The 14,293-nt window shown below is 38.5% G+C and overlaps 1 long non-coding RNA gene across 1 annotated transcript; it reads left to right on the plus strand.

Annotated features, from left to right (window-relative positions):
• Window positions 1-427: 427 nt before the first annotated feature.
• LOC116557310 lies at window positions 428-13,826 on the plus strand. Its single transcript, XR_004271462.1, has 3 exons — window positions 428-531; window positions 9,944-9,954; window positions 13,816-13,826. It is a non-coding gene; the product is annotated as an uncharacterized LOC116557310 (long non-coding RNA).
• Window positions 13,827-14,293: the final 467 nt, after the last annotated feature.

The following is a 14,293-nucleotide window of genomic DNA, read 5'->3' on the forward strand; positions in this document are numbered from 1 at the left end:
GGCTTGAGCCACCACGCCCAGCCAATACTGTGTTTGAGTTTTTATCTGTCAGTTTTTAGAAGAAGCATTAACGGCCTGCAGTGAATGACCATCCCCACCGCCTCATGTTTCTTGGCTCTTACAGGGAGTTACCATGACATTTCATATGATCAGAGGAGCTGGTAGAGTTTGAGGTAGAAGAATAATGAAAATAAAGCAGCATCTCTCATACAAATTGTGGGAAAGAGCCAGCTTTTCTTTTCATAGACTTCAATTTTAGGTTCACAACAAGATTGAGTGGACTATACACAGATTTCCCATATTCCCCTATTCCCATACACACACAGACTTCCCGACCTTCAACACCCCACAGCAGAGAGGTGCATTTACTACAATCAATGAACCTATCTTGACACACCATTATCACCTAAAGTCCATAGTTTACTCTTGGTGTTCAGTTTGGTATTGTACATTTTATGGATTTTGTCAAGTGCATAATGACATGTATTCACTGTTACAATACCAAACAGAATAGTTTCACTGCCATAAAAAGTCCTTTATGGACCATCTATTCATTCCTTCTTCCCTGTTAACCTCTGGCAACCACTGACTTTTTACTGTCTTCATTGTTTTGCCTTTGCCAGAATGTCATGTAGTTAGAATCATACAGTATGTAGACTTTTGGATAGACTTGTTTCACATGATTATATGCATTGAAGTTCCCTCCATGTCTTTTCATGCCTTGTTAGTTTATTTCTTTTTAGCACTGAATAATATTCCATTGTCTGGGTGTACCACAGTTTATTCATTCATTCACTTACTGAAGGGCATTTGGTTGTTTCTAAGTTTTGGTAGTTAAGAATTAAATGCTATAAACAATGTGTGGAGGTTTTTGTGTGGACCCAAGTTTTCAGCTGAGGGTCTTTTTTTTTCTTCCAGTTTTCAATCTGTTACAGACCAGTAGCTTGTTTTAATGAAATAAAATGAATTAGCCTAAAGAAACAGAAAAATGGCTACAAAATACAAATTATTGCTAGATTCAACAGACTTATAAACTGTCAAATTGGTATAAAAGTCTCTAAAGGCTTGCTCTGAATTTCTGTATGTCATGTTGAGCCAGAAATAGTTGTTGGCCAGTCCCAGTCCACAGATTACACTTGAGCAGATTTACGTAGGGAATTTAGAATATATAAGGAAAGGAAGATTAGAGAACTCCATCCTTTGATCTTGAAAACTCCGTACTTAGCCTGCAAGAATCAGCTGTGAGTCTTTTCTGACTTCTCCAGTCTGGTTGAGCCACCCCTTCTTTGGCTCTGAAGTGATGCTTGCAGTGCTCTCTGACTGCTGATTCCCATGCCTTCCCGCCTACAGAAGGCTGCTTGAGTGCAGGTGCCAACTTCATAGTCCCAATACCTACCACAGGCAGGCACACAGAAGACTTTCAATTTATTTTAGTTAAATGAGTAAGTAGGAAAAGAAGTTGAAATTTAAAAGAAAAAGAACAATTATCTTTGCCATTGCAGATTGAACACATCAAATAACCAGTGGAGGAATCAGATAAGTGATAGACACTTAGGAGTTATAATCATACAATGATATTAGTATTGGGTGAGACAACACATAACTGTGATTTTCAATTGTTACTGTGTACCAGACTCATGTAGAGGGCTGGTTTGTCAAGCAGATTGCTAGGTCCTATCTAAGAGTTTCTGATTCAGTAGGGTTGAGATGATGGGGACTAATAATTTTTGTTTCTAATTTCTTCAAATGATACTGGTTTCAGGACCACATTTGACAGGGAGAGAGGGTGTGATTAAGAAAGAGAAGAGGGCTGAGAAATGAGGTCTGGACATAACATTTAGAGATCGTGTAGATGAATTTGAGCGAAGGGCCACTGAGGTAGGAAGCAATTTAGAACATAGTGACATAGAAACTAAATAAAAAGATATTTCAGAAAGGAAGAAGCTTTTTGTGGGGAAAAAAGGAAAGTGAATAGTTCAGTGAAGAGTGGCTCTGTGAAGAACCTTGTCCCAAGAGATTTGGGAATCACTTGCAAATTCTATGTCCACAAATAGCCTTTTTGATTGGTTGGAATGGTATTACATACTGATGTCTCATTCCATCTTGTCATTGAAATAATAGTATATATAAACTCTGGTTATAACAGCTCCTTCCTCATTGGTATGTTGTAAACCAGAAGAGTTTGAATTGGGAGAGGAATCTCAAGGTATTCATAGTACTGTTGGTGTTACACTGGCATTGCCCAAAGATGGCCAAATAAACGTTGCCAGCCCTACCTGTAAACCAGCTTTCTTCCCACCTACCCATTGACAGTATGGTTTCTGCTTTATTTCTGAGGATGTCAGAATGATGTTTTTGGGTTATGGCTACTTACCAGTCCCTTCCTATATCAGAGGAACAAGAGAGCGCTAGATAGTCTCATTCCTTTCACTCAGTTTAGGTGTTTTTATTCTAAACATATGTGTTTTTCTTTTCAATGGTCATGATTCCCTGTCCTGCCAACTGTCTCATACTTTTAGCTTTATGTGGTCACAGGAAAATTCTTTGAAATCATTAAGAATATGAATCTACAAGGATCCCCAACCCTTTTTCTGATTACTTTGCTAAGCTTACTTTCAGTCATTTGGCAATTGGATTAATGTTTTTCTTGCTTTCATACAGGTGTAGCTGACTAAATTTCAACTCTCTAGTGTTTAAAAGTACTTTTATATGAATTTCAGTCTTTAAATCTTTGTGCTTTTCCCCCAAGCCCCCATTGGATTGTTAACTCATCTTAAAAATTCTCAACCAAAGAGGAAAGTAAATACATCTTTCCATGCACCTCAGTCCACCTTGAACCCCACTCCCACTCCATTTACACCCCATTCTCCAGTGTGCCATGTACTTTCCGGTCTCCATGCCCTGACTATAGTGCTTCCTCAGCCTAAAAAGGAAACTTTGCCCTTTAAAACAAAATTCAAAAGCTCTCCCGGCTTTCTTCAGTGCCTCAGTCAGAATAACGTTTTTCTTCCCTTGATATTTCTTCCCCATTTTGCTTTAGCGCTTATTCAAATTCATATGTACATAAACACACATCTATATGTATGGTTGTGTCTGTGTATTTATATATTTTCTTGGCTAGAACAGAATTTCCCAAATTTAATTCAGAGTAGATTACTCAGGATCTTTGCTTCAGACGGCATAACAGAATCCCTAAGACAGGTTGGGAGGCCAAGGTGGACAGATCACCTGAGGTCAGGAGTTCCCAATAAGCCTGGCCAACATAGTGAAACCCCATATCTACAGAAAATACAAAAATTATCTAGGTGTGGTGGTGCATGCCAGTAGTCCCTGCTACTAGGGAGTCTGGGGCAGGAGAATCGCTCGAACCCGGGAGGCAAAAGTTGCAGTTAGCTAAGATTGCACCACAGCACTCCAGCCTGGGCAGCAGAGTATGAATACATCTAAAAAAAAAAAAAAAAAAAGCCCTAAGACAGGGCGATTCTTATCAATTGAGAAATATTGATCTGGCATGCTCTAAGAGGAGGATCCACTGCATACATTTTAATGGACACATGGCATACAGAGTTGGAACTGTGGTCAGAGCCGACCTGTGAATAGCTGGAGTAGCTGAATAAATGGCAATGTGGTACAGAAGTGATCTCCAAATATTTTCTTTTTTTAAAAAATAATTATTATATTTATTAAAGCAGGTAGCGGAGCTGATGGATTATGGACAGACAGATCGTTTTCTTTACCTTTTTTTTTTTTTTGAGACAGAGTTTCACTTGGTTACCCAGGCTGGAGTGTAGTGATGCCATCTCAGCTCACAGCAGCCTCTGCCTCCCAGGCTCAGGCACTTCTCCTGTCTCAGCCTCCCCAGTAGCTGGGATTACTGGCATGAGCCACTAAACCTAGCTAACATTTTTTTATATTTTTAGTAGAGGCTGGGTTTCACTATGTTGGTCAGGCTGGTTTTGAACTCCTGGCCTCAAGTGGTCCTCCCACTGCGGCTTCCCAAATGGGATTACAGGCATGAGACACTGCACCCAGCCTCCCAAATGTTTTCCACACAATTATATTACGTATATTTGAAGTAACCATCACAAAAGTCATTTCTTTACGTTGAAGTCATGAGATCTTCAAAAGGCCTTTACTTAAATGCAAATACATTGTTTTGTAGTAGAGTTTCAGTTCGGATTAGTTATCAGATTAACCCTAAAGGAGTGGACTCAGGATGTAAATTTAGAGAGTGCAGTGAGACCACTCATCTGAGGGCAGACAAAGGAGATTGAGAGATAGTGTTCCACATGCCAGTGTAAAGACTTTAAAGTTAACAGAATTTGGAAGGAGCTGCATTAGAAGGACAAATGTAGAACTTGATGGCCTATTAAGGATGTTGTGAAGGGCCATCTCAAACTCTAATATTTGATCCTAGTTTATGATACATAGCCTGTAAGTGTGATCTTACCTTCTTTCTTCTTTCCTTTTTTCACATTTCTATTTTTTATTTTATTTTATTTCCATAGGTTATTGGGTAACAGGTGTTTGGTTACATGAGTAAATTCTTTAGTGGTGATTTGTGAGATTTAGGTGCGTCCATCACCTGAGCAGTGTACACTGAACTCTATGTGTAGTCTTTTATCCCTCACCCCCTTCCCTTCCTTTATCCCTGAGTCCCCAAAGTTCATTGTGTTATTCTTATGCTTTTGCATCCTCAAAGCATAGCTCCCACTTATGAGTGAGAACATACGAAGTTTGGTTTACCATTCCTGAATTACTTAGAATAATAGTTTATAATCTCATTCAGGACACTTCAAATGCCATTAATTCATTCCTTTTTATGGCTGAGTAGTATACCATTTTATATATATATATACATATACACATATATATATACACATATATACACACATATATACACATATATATACACATATATATACACATATATATACACATATATATACACATATATATATACATATATATATACACATATATATATATACACACACACACATATATATATATATATATATCTCAAAGTTTCTTCTTTTAATTGTAATTTAGGTTCTGAGGTACACATGCAGATCATGCAGGATTGTTGCATAGGTACATACATGGCAACGTGGTTTGCTGCCTCCATCCCCTCGTCACCTACATTTGGCATTTCTCCCAATGTTATCCCTCCCCGACCTCCTCACTTAGCCACTGTCCCTCCCTTAGCCCCCTGCAACAGACCCCAGTGTGTGATGCTCTCCTCCCTGTGTCTATGTGTTCTCATTGTTCATTACCCGCCTATGAGTCAGAACATGCGGTGTTTGATTTTCTGTTCTTGTGTCAGTTTGCTGAGAATGATGGTTTCCATATTCATCCATGTCCCTACAAAGGACACAAACTCAGCATTTTTTATGGCTGCATAGTTTTCCATGGTGTATATGTGCCACATTTTCCTTGTCCAGTCTATTGTCAATGGGCATTTGGGTTGGTTCCAAGTCTTTACTGTTGTAAACAGTGCCACAATGAACATAATTGTGCATGTGTCTTTATAATAGAATGATTTGTAATCCTTTGGCTATATACCCAGTAATGGGATTGCTGGGTGAAATGGAATTTCTATTTCTAGGTCCTTGAGTAATTGCCACACTGTCTTCCACAATGGTTGAACTAGTTTACACTCCCACCAACAGTGTAAAAGTGTTCCTGTTTCTCCACATACTCTCCAGCACCTGTCGTCTCCAGATTTTTTGATGATTACCATTCTAACTGGCATGAGATGGTTTGTCAATGTGGTTTTGATTTGCATTTCTCTAATGACCAGTGATGATGAGCATTTTTTCATATGTTTGTTGGCCTCATGTATGTCTTCTTTTGTAAAGTGTTCATATCCTTCACCCACTTTTGGATGGGTTTGTTTGTCTTTTTCTTGTAAATCTGTTTTAATTCTTTGTAGATTCTGGATATTAGCCCTTTGTCAGAAGGGTAGATTGCAAATATTTTTTCCCATTCTGTTGGTTGCTGGTTCACTCTAATGATTGTTTCTTTTGCTTTGCAGAAGCTCTGGAGTTTAATTAGCTCCATTTGTCTATTTTGACTTTTGTTGCCATGCTTTTGGTATTTTAGTCATGAAGTCCTTGCCTATGCCTATGTCCTATATGGTTTTGCCTAGGTTTTCTTCTAGAGTTTTTATGGTGTTAGGTCTTATATTTAAATCTTTAATCCATCTGGAGTTAATTTTAGTGTTAGGTGTTGGAAGGGGTCCAGTTTCTGCTTTCTGCAAACTGCTAGCCAGTTTTCCCAACACCATTTATTAAACAGGGAATCCTTTCCCCATTGCTTGTTTTTGTGAGGTTTGTCAAAGATCAGGTTGTTGCAGATGTGTGGTGTTGCCTCTGATGCCTCTGTTCTGTTCCATTGGTCTATATCTCTGTTTCGGTACCAGTACCATGATGTTTTGATTACTGTAACCTTGTAGTATAGTGTGAAATCAGGTAGCATGATGACTCCAGCTTTGTTCTTTTTGCTTAGGATTGTCTTGGCTATGCGGGCTCTCATTTGATTCCATATGAAGTTTAAGGTGGTTTTTTCCACTTCTGTGAAGAAGGTCACTGGTCGCTTGATGGGGATAACATTGAATCTATAAATTACTTTGGGCAGTATAGCCATTTTCACGATATTGATTCTTCCTAACCATGAGCATGGACTGTTTCTCCATCTGTTTGTGTCCTCTCTAATTTCCTTGAGCAGTGGTTTATAGCTCTCCTTGAAGAGGTCTTTTACATCCTTTGTTAGTTGTATTCCTAGGTATTTTATTCTCTTTGTAGCAGTTGTGACTGGAAGTTTGCTCATGATTTGGCTCTCTATTAGTCTGCTATTGGTGTATAGAAATGCTTGTGATTTTTTGCACATTGATTTTGTATCCTGAGACTTTGCTGAAGTTGTTGATCAGTTTCGGGAGATTTTGGGCTGAGATGATAGGGTCTTCTAAATATACAATCATGTCATCTGCAAATAGAGACAATTTGACTTTCTCTTTTCCTAATTGAATACCTTTTTTTTTTGCTTGCCTAATTGCTCTGGCTAGAACTTCCAATACTATATTGAATAGGAGTGGTGAGAGAGGGCATCCTTGTCTAGTGCCTGGATTTCAAAGGGAATGCTTCCAATTTTTGCCCATTCAGTATGATATTGGCTGTAGTTTTGTTGTAAATAGTTTTTACTGTTTTGAGATATGTTCCTTTGATACCTAGTTTATTAAGAGTTTTTAGCATAAAGGCTGTTCAATTTTGTCGAAGGCCTCCTCTGCGTCTACTGAGGTGACCATGTGGTTTTTGTCTTTGGTTCTGTTTATGTAATGGATTATGTTTATAGACTTGCGTGTGTTGAACCAGACTTGCATTCCTGTAATGAAGCCTACTTGCTTGTGATGGATAAGCTTTTTCATGTGCTGTTGCAATGGTTTGCCAGTATTTAACCAAAGATTTTTGTGTCTATGTTCATCATGGATACTGGCCTGAAGTTTTTTTTTTTTTTTGTTGTTGAGTCTCTGCTGGGTTTTGGTATTAGGATGATGTTGGTGTTATAAAATGATTTGGGAAGTATTCCCTTTTTTTGTATTGTTTGGAATCATTTCAGAAGGAATGGTACCAGCTCCTCTTTGTACGTCTGGTAGAATGCAGCTGTGAACCTGTCTGGACCTGGACTTTTTTTGGTTGGTAGGCTATTAATTGCTGCCTCAACTTCAGCCCTTGCTATTGGTCTATTCACGGTTTCAACTTCTTCCTGGTTTAGGCTTGGGAGGGTGCAAGTGTCCAGGAATTTATCCATTTCTTCCAGGCTTACTGGTTTTTGTGCATAGAGTTGTTTGTAGTAATCTCTGATTGTAGTTTATTTCTGTGGAATCAGTGTATTACTACAGTTTCTTTATCCATTCATTGATTGATGGGTATTTGAATTGGTTTCATGTTTTTGCAATTGTGAAGTGCTGCTGTAAATATGCGTGTGAAATATATCTTTTTCGTATAATGACAGCTTTTCCTCTTTTCCTTTGGTAGATACCCAGTAATGGGATTGCTAGACGAAATGATAGCTCTATTTTTAGTTCCTTAGGGAATCTCCACACTGTTTTCCATAGTGGTTGTACTAGTTTACATTCCCACCAGCAGTGCAGAAGTGTTTCTTGTTCACTGCATCCATGCCAGCATCTATTTTTTTATTATAGCCATTCTTGCAGGAGTAAGGTGGTATCACATTGTGGTTTTGATTTACATTTCCCTGATACGATATTGAACATTTTTTCATGTTTGTTGGCCATTAGTGTTTCATCTTTTGAGAATTGACTATTTATGTCCTTAGCCCACTTTTTGATGGGATTGCTCGTTTTTTTTTGAGAGCTTGTTTGGAGGTTCTAGCAGGGGAGTGCAGCTACTCACATACCCTTGACTGAAGACTGGTCCTCCTCTATCGGGGATGGTGGTCCTCTTCAACTGAGCATGCAGTTTCGGGAGGGATGCACATGGAGTGGTGAGGGAGGAAGGGGATACCCGCCTAGCCAGCCAGATCAGCTGAATCAACCCTGGCGATCAATGGGGTGACAGATGTCACAGCCAGGTCGCCCTCAAATCCGCTTGTTTTTTTATCCTCCTGATTTGTTTGAGTTTGTTGTAGATTCTGGATATTAGTCTTTTGTCACATGTATAGATTGTGAAGATTTTCTTTTACTCTGTGGGTTGTCTGTTTACTCTGCTAACTATTCCTTTGGCCAGTCAAACACTCTTTAGTTAAGTCCCATATGTTTATCTCTGTTTTTTGTTGCATTTCCTTGTGGGTTCTTCCTCATGAAATCCTTGCCTATGCCAGTGTCTAGAAGGATTTTTCCAATGTTATCTTCTAGAATTTTTGTAGTATCAGGTCTTAGATTTAAGTCCTTAATGTTTTGTTAAAGATTTTAGCATCTGTGTTTATCAAGGTTATTGGTCTGTAGTTTTCTTTTTTGGTTATGTCCTTTTCTGGTTTTAGTATTAGGGTGATACTGGCTTCATAGAATGATTTAGAGAGCATTCCTTCTTTCTCTAGCTTGTGGAATAGTGTCAATAGGATTGCTAACAATTCTTCTTTGAATGTCTGGAAGAATTCTGCTATAAATCCATCTGGTCCTGGACTTTCTTTTTTTGGCAATTTAAAAATTACCATTTCAATCTCGCTGCTTGTTATTGGTCTATTAAGTTTATCTAATTATTCCTGATTTAAGCTAAGGGGGTTGTATCTTTACAGGACTTTATCCATCTCTTCTAGACTTTCTAGTTTATGTTTCTAAAGGTGTTCATAGCAGCCTTGAATCATCTTTTATATTTCAGTGGTGTCAGTAGTAATATCCCCTGTTTTGTTTCTTATTAAGTTCATTTAGATTTTCTCTCTGCTTTTCTTGGTTAATCTTGTTAATGATCTGTCAATTTTATTTATCTTTTCAAAGAACCAGCTTTTTGTTTCGTGTATCTTTTGTATATATATTTTTTGTTTCAGTTTCATTTAGTTCTGCTCTGATCTTGGTTATTTCTTTTGATGTTCTGGATTTGGGTTTAGTTTGTTCTTCTTTCTTGTTTCTTGGGGTGTGACTTTAGATTGTCTGTATTCTCTCAGACTTTTTGATGTAGGTGTTTAAGGCTATGAATATTCCTTTTAGCACCGCCTTTGCTATATCCCAGAGGTTTTGATAGATTGTGTAATTATTGTTGTTCATTTCAAACAATTTTAAAATTTCTATCTTGATTTCATTTTTGACCCAGTGATCATTCAGGAGCAGGTTGTTTCCATGTATTTGCATGGTTTTGAAGGTTTCTTTTGGAGTTGATTTCCATTTTTACTCCATTGTGGTCTGAGAGAGTGCTTGGTATAATTTCTGTTTTCTTAAATTTATTGAGGCTCATTTTGTGACTTATCATATGGTCTATCTTGGAGAAAGTTTCATGTGCTGTTGAATAGAATGTATATTCTGTGGTTGTTGGATGGAATGTTCTGTATGTGTCTGTCAAGCCCATTTGTTCCAGGGTATAGTTTAAATCCATTGTTTCTTTGTTGACTTTCTGTCTTGATGACCTGTGTAGACCTGTAAGTGGAGTATTAAAGGCCCCCACTATTACTGTATTGCTGTCTATCTCATTTCTTAGGTCTTTTAGTAATTGTTTTGTAAATTTGGGAGCTCCAGTGTTAGTGCACATATGTTTAGGATTATGATATTTCCTGTTGGACAAGGCCTTTTATTATTATGTAATGTCCCTCTTTGTCTTTTTAAACTGATGTTGCTTTGAAGTTTTTTTTTGTCTAAGAATAGCTACTCCTGCTTGCTTTTGGTGTCCTTTTGCATGAAATATCTTTTTCCATCCCTTTACCTTAAGTTTCTGTGAGTCCATATGTGTTAGGTGACTCTGTTGAAGGCAGCAGATGGTTGGTGAATTCTTACTCATTCTGCAGTTCCGTATCTTTGAAGGGGAGGATTTAGGCTGTTTTTATTCAAAGTTAAAATTGAGATGTGAGGTACCATTTACTCATTGTGCTCTTTGTTGCCTGTATACCTTGTTTTTCATCGTTTTTGTTTTTTTAATTATATTTTTTGTTTTATAGGTCCTGTAAGATTTATGCTTTAAAGAGGTTCTGTTTTGATGTGTTTCCAGGATTTATTTCAAGATTTAGGGTTCCTTTTAGCAGTTCTTGTAGTGGTGCCTTGGTAGTGGCAAATTCTCTCAGCATTTGTTTGTCTGAAAAAGACTATCTTTCCTTCATACATGAAGCTTAGTCTTGCTGGAAACAAAATTCTTGGATGGTAAGTGTTTTGTTTGAGGAGGCTGAAGATAAGGCCCCAGTCCCTTTTAGCTTGTAGCGTGTCTGCTGAGAAATCTGCTGCTAATCTGGTAGGCTGTCTTTAAAGGCTACCAGTGCTTTTGTTGCACAGCTCTTAAGATTCTTTCCTTCATCTTAACTTTGGATAACTTGATGACAGTGTGCCTAGGCGATGATCTTTTTGCAATTAATTTCTCAGATGTTCTTTGTGCTTCTTTTATTTGGATGTCCAGGTCTCTAGCAAGGCTGGGGAAGTTTTCTTCAATTTTACCCCAGATATATTTTCCAAACTTTTAGATTTCTCTTCCTCAGGAACACCAATTATTCTTAGGTTTGGTCGTTTAACATACTTCTAGACTTCTTGGAGTCTTTGTTCATATTTTCAGATATTTTTTTCTTTGTCTTTGTTGGATTGGATTTTTTTTTTTTTCCTGCTTCTGTATGTGGTTCTTTTTCTGGATTGGATTATTTTGAAGACCTTGTCTTCAAGTTCTGAATTTCTTTCTTTTACTTGTTCGATTCTGTTGCTGAGATTTTTCCAGGGCATTTTGCATTTTTGTAAGTGTGTTCATTGTTTCCTGAAGTTTTTATTGTTTTATATTTATGCTATCTTTCATTGAATATTTCTCCTTTCACTTCTTGTATCTTTTTAAATTTCCTTACATTGGGCTTTGCCTTTCCCTGTTGCCTCCCTGATAAGCTCAGTAAGTAACCTCCTACATTCTTTTTCAGGTAAATTAGAGATTTCTTCTTGGTTTGGATTCATTGCTGGAGAGCTAGTGTGATTTTTTTGGGGGGAGTTAAAGAACACTGTTTTGTCATATTACCAGAGTTCATTATCTGGTTCCTTATTATTTGGATAGGCTCTGACAGAGGGAAGGTCTAGGGCTAAAGGCTGTTGTTCACATTCTTTTGTCCCAACTGGTGTTCTCTTGATGTAGTACTCTCCCTGTTTTTCTATGAATGTGGCTTCCTGAGAGCCAAGCTGCAGTGATTGCTATTTCTCTTCTAGATCTAGTCACCTATCAAGTCTGCCAGGCTCTGTGCTGGTACTGGGGGTTGTCTGCACAGAGTCGTGTGATGTGAACTGTCTGTGGGTCTTTTAGCCATAGATACCAGCATCTGTTCGAGTGGAGGTGGCAGGGTGGTGAAATGAACTCTGTGAGGGTTCTTAGCTTTGGTGGTTTAATGCACTATTTTTGTGCCAGTTGGCCTTCTGCCGGAAGGTGACGCTTTCCAGAGAGCATCAGCTGTGGTTCCATGGGGAGGAACAGGCAGTGGGCAGGGCCATAATGCTTTCAAGAGTATATGCTCTTTGTCTTTAGTTGTCAGGGAGGTAGGAAAGGACCACTGGGTCAGGGCAGGTCTAGGTGTCTCTGAGCTCAAGACTATCCTTGGGGGGGTCTTGCTGAGGCTGCTATGGGGGATGGAAGTGAGGTTCCCAGGTCAATGGAATTATATTGCCAGGAGGATGATGGCTGTATCTACTGTGTCATGCAGGTTGTCAAGGAAGTGGGGAAAAGCTGGCAGTCACAGGCCTCACCCATCTCCCATGCAATCTGAAGGGCTGATCTCACTCCCACCAGAACCCCCACCCCCACCAATAGCACTGAGTCTGTTTCCAGGCAGTGGGTAAGCAGAACTGAGTGATTGCCCCAGGCTACCCACTTTCTAGCTGTGAAAGCAAGTATGGCTTTCCTTCTTCCCCCACCTGTGGAGTCTGCACACAGGATTCATGCCCTCCTGCAATTTCTGGCCAGGAGACTTCTCAATCAGTTCAAATTGTTACAAAGTTAAGCTGGAGATTTCCTTCTCCCTGTGACCTTTGCCCAGTGCCTCTGGCCACCTTCCTGAAGGATCCCTGTGAAGCCAGGCAGAAATGCCTTGCTAGGGGACCCAGCAAGCTCACAGGGCTTTCCCCACTGCTTCGTCTATCCCTGTATTTTGCTTGGCTCTCTAAATTGACTCAGCTCCCAGTAAGGTCAGAATCTTCTCCTGTAATCTAGACCAGTTTCCCCAGTGGGGCTGTGTGTTTGGAGATGAATGGTCTCCCTTTTCCACTTCCACAGTTTGGGCGTTCACAGTATTTGGGGTGTCTCCTGGGTCCTGCAGAAGCAATCTGCTTCCTTCAGAGTGAGTCCTCTCAGGTTTCTTGATTTATTCCTGCAGTTGTTCTGGAGCAAAAATTTATAGTGTGAGCCTCCACATGCTTCTCTGTCCATCTGAGTCGGAGCTGCAATCTAGTCTACCATGATCCTCTGTGATCTGAGCTTCTAATTTCCCTTGTTGCTCTAGTTTTCTTGTGATGAGATCAGGGCCTTTTTGCAAAGATAGAAATACAGCAACATCAACCTACTGTTTCTTTTATAATCCAGTTAGCAAGAGGGTAATTGTGCATGAAAACCAGTAAAAAGAAAAGAGTTACCAAAGACATTACACACCTATTTTTTTCTTATAATTTAGATATATTTTTTAGTTGTTGTGATGATAATTCGTACTGAATTTTATTTACTAAGATTGTTACACATGGTTAGAGTTACATTTAACTTGAAACCTGCAAATTAACTGAAGGAGCTAAAGTATAAATTGTAATTCAGTGATTGTAGACATTTGTAAGTCTTGTTTAGCAAATTCCTTTCACTTGAAGGTTAAAGTGGGGCAGAGATAACAAAATAAGAAAGGTGCAAGAAAAATTAACAAAAGCTTGACAAAATATTTTGGGATTAAGCAAGATTAAGCAGGAAGATATTCAATAGAGAACTTTGTAAACTATAAACCATCACAAATATTTATTGTAAGAAAGTATGAAAGAAAAATTCATTGTGTGATCATTTGTTATTTGCATGACTGAGGCAGTCAGGAATGATACTCTTTAATGATTAAAAGTGGTATCTTTTTGATGTAGAGGCTATACACATGGTGAATAGAAGTTCACGTGATTGTTATTATTTTTTTTTGCTTTGTAAATACTAATAAAATTTTTGGCATACTTGTAAGCCAGCTAGTCCATCAAACAAACTTAATGCACTTTATAGAACATTACAAGGGTACTGAACCAGGTACTGAAAATAAGCCAGTTAAAATAGAAATGGACACTGTATTTCTGCCTTTTAATAGTTAGCAATTTAAGAAGAGAAGCCAGAAACAAAGCCCTCAAAATGAGTATAAAAGGTCATACACTAACAATCACCTAGCCAACTCTTGGCATTCAAAATAACACATTTAATTCTGTAAAAATAATCATTTAAAACGTCTCCTTAGTGCCACTTTGGCCCTCTCCCTTGTCAATAATATCTGACCGTCTCTGTATTCAATTCATAGTCCCTACATTATGTCAGATTTCTTTATCTATTTTCTTGTCCATGCAGATTATTGTGTCTACTCTGAGGGTGCTGTCATTCAATCTTAATATATTACTCCTGAGTACCTATAGTTGGATATTGCAGTGATTTTAGAAAGAAATAGCTTACTAGGA

The sequence above is a fragment of the Sapajus apella genome, unplaced genomic scaffold, assembly GCF_009761245.1.
Source record: "Sapajus apella isolate SASKATOON/1434 unplaced genomic scaffold, GSC_monkey_1.0 scaffold19, whole genome shotgun sequence".
Taxonomy (NCBI): Eukaryota; Metazoa; Chordata; class Mammalia; order Primates; family Cebidae; genus Sapajus; species Sapajus apella.